At 33.5% G+C, this 3,291-nt stretch overlaps 1 pseudogene; it reads right to left on the bottom strand.

Moving 5' to 3' along the window:
* Positions 1–1,232: 1,232 nt before the first annotated feature.
* LOC105537772 lies at positions 1,233–2,193 on the bottom strand (annotated as a pseudogene).
* Between the last annotated feature and the right edge of the window lie 1,098 nt (positions 2,194–3,291).

The following is a 3,291-nucleotide window of genomic DNA, read 5'->3' as shown; positions in this document are numbered from 1 at the left end:
TCTATGGACTCCCTCTGGGCACAAATGTATATATTTTTCTCTAAGTCACCCTCTAAAACTAAAATTCAGGCTTTGTTCATTTCTCATTTGCATAGTTATGTTAAGAACTTTTGTGTCAATTCTGTGACACACAAGGTCACAAAGGTGACCTAGAGAAAAAAAAATATATACTCTTGACCTCTACCACAATCTCTATACTCTAAAACCTCTTAAATATCTCATGAAATACATGGAAAAAATCCAATTACTTGCCATGAAGTGGGAGACTTTTCATGGTGTTATTCTTGTTTATTTAAGTCCTAAATTTATCATAGATTTAAATAAACACTACATATACTTGTTGGATAAAACTTACCACACTTAAATATAGTTTTAAACAAATATTCAGATTTGTGCATTAGGCCCAAAGAATGATGGGTGCCAGTGGCTGGAAAGGAGTGTGGAGAGCAGGGAAAAAAGAGAGGACGGTTAATGGGTACCAGGATTTAGTCAGATAGAATGAATACCTAGTGTTTGGTAGCACAATAGACTATGGTTAACGATCATTCATTGTATATTTTTAAATAACTAATAGAGTGGAATTATAGTGTTCCTAACACAAAGAAATGTTAATACTTGAGGTGACGGATACTCCAATTATCCTGATTTGGTTGTTACACATTTTTTTCTTGTATCAAAATTTCACAAATACCCCATAACTACATAAAATTATTACACATCCATAATAATTACAAATAAATATACATAATTGATAATACAAAACACATCTTTCTCATTTTGCATCTCTTTTGACTCTGACAATAACTTTTTAGCAAGTTAAAACCAATAACTAGTTGAAACAAATAATTCTACCATCACACTTTCTTTCCTTCATTGCTTACTGCCGATTTACTTGTGGCTTCATTTCTCATCTGTGACAAAATTTTCATTTTCAAATAATTAATTTTGTTTCTTTGAATTGTTTGACATGTTGATTAAATTTTAAAGTTAATACATTGAGTTTGCCTTTTTAATACTGAGTTTTATTTCACATGTATATTTTTGTTTCCTCACCATTTCCATGTCTGACTACCACTATTGCTATGTCCTATCATAACACTCCACATATACTTAAAACCAAGCAAAGGGTGGAGTTCCATCTTTAAAAACTAAATAGGCATTTTGGACAACACATTCTTGTCAGTGGAATCTGGACATTTATCAAACATGGTAGGGAAAGTTCTCACTCTGCATTATAAATAGGACAGCCAGATATCAACTGTTAACAGAAATAAAATAGGAGAGAAAATTTTTGACAAATTGTTTGAATTATTTTCTTAAAAGAGACTTCCTCCACTGCCAACGATCTTGAATAGACTCCTGGTCAGTCATCTGGAAGCAGTTCTTCACATAATTGATGAACTTGGCTTCCACTTTGGGAAGGAAACCACCTTTTTCTATACTTGCTTGCATTTTTGCTTTAATGTCTTCTACAGAACTAGGTTGTTTTGGTGTTTCAGGAGTTTTTGCCTGTTTTTTTTTTGTAGGATTTTTGTCCTTTTGATTTTGGTATTGATGATGGTTTTTGAGTCTTTTCCATTCTGATTTGAATTTTGTGCATTTTTGGCTGGAGTATCTCATATAGATTTTTTCACTGGTGCTTTTCTTCTGTTTCCTCCTCATCAAAATCATCATCGTCTTCTTCGTCATCATCAGCTTCATCATCATCTTCATCAGTAGCAAGTTTTATTTTTTTCTGTGGAAACTTGCTACCACCTCCAGGGGCAGAAAGCTTTCCAGATGTACTTAAGAGTTTCACATCCTCCTCCTCATCATCTTCTGACTCTGCATTTTCCTTCCCAGCTACTAGGCGATGTCCACTAATATGCACTGGCCCTGAACCACACTTCAACCGTAAGAGCACTAGTGGTGTTATTTCAAAGCCCCCAAGGGAAACTATTGGCTGTACAGACATCGTCAAAGTTGCTAGCGCCACTTTAATTGGACTGCCTCCATAATTCATTGCCTCTGCTTCAACAATGTGCAATTCATCCTTTGCACCAGACCTTAAACTCACCGTTCTTAAAGATAACTCGTGCTCATTTTCATCATTATCCACCTTAAAGTGATAATCTTTGTAAGCCTTTAATTCACTACTGAAAAGATAATTCTGGGGCCTCGGGGGGACATGTCCATGTCCCTCGAATCTTCCATCGGGTGGCGGCATGCACTTAGGTGGGGGAGAAGGCGGGTGGAGATAAACGACCATGTCTCAAGAGAACAGCCACTCAGGACAGAATCACGTCAGGGACATTGAGTTTTTAATATCGCATATTTCAATCTTATATGAGCTTATAAAAATTTATTTTTTAAATTGTTTTCTTCCAAGGGTCTGAATTAGTTCTAAGAAATGTGTGAACAATGTTGTCCATTTACATCAAAGCAGAAGAATTTCAATTGTTTAAATACGTGCTTTCAGCTCTAATTACTCATTAGAGAAAATAAGTTAAAAATGTGTGGTTTTAATATTTATGTTAAAGAACAAAATCAAAACTTTCCCTAATATATGGATTAACCGATTGGTATAATTAACCAGTAATGAATGTAAAATTACTCTGTGGCATATCTCATTACGGTGTTACTCTAAATTTAAATTTATAATTTAAATTTATAATTATATATATGCATATATAAAATGAAAGAATTGCATGTAAATCACTTACAAAAAAAGAAGACTTTATGAAATGAGGTTAAAAAAATCCAAAGATAAATCAAGCTACTCCCTTTGGAAAGCTGACACCTTTCATATGATTTTATTAAATTTTGACCCATTTAAGTCATACAAAATAGTGGACTCATATTAAATGAAGCACAAATAAAGAAATATACAAACAACAGTTTTATCTAAGGGATATGTCAAATTACCTAGAAATTATATTACCATTTTGCAAGCACTATCCTAAATAATTTGAGAACAGAGATGACATTTAAAAGTAAAGAAGAAAATGGGAAGAGAAGGTTGTAGGAGGAAAGATGTATTTCCTTTGCTGATATTTAACACTATCATTTTTCTGAATTATTCTTGATATTTCACACATTTTACTCATAATTCCCTGAGCTCCTCTAGAGCACAGTTTTTTTTAAACGTAGGGCTACTTACTTTTGAGGACAAATTGTACCTTGCTGTTCTTTAATAAATTCAACCTTTTATTCTTGATCCTATCCCTCATATATAAGCAGATAGCACCACCTGTCTTATAAGCAGGTGCCTTTATAGCTTGGATTTCTGTAAATATGCTGCTAAAAGTAGAA

Source organism: Mandrillus leucophaeus, unplaced genomic scaffold (genome assembly GCF_000951045.1).
Source record: "Mandrillus leucophaeus isolate KB7577 unplaced genomic scaffold, Mleu.le_1.0 Scaffold1027, whole genome shotgun sequence".
In the NCBI taxonomy this organism is placed as follows: domain Eukaryota; kingdom Metazoa; phylum Chordata; class Mammalia; order Primates; family Cercopithecidae; genus Mandrillus; species Mandrillus leucophaeus.
Note: the sequence above shows the minus strand (reverse complement) of the source record. Positions and strands in the feature narration are given on the sequence as shown.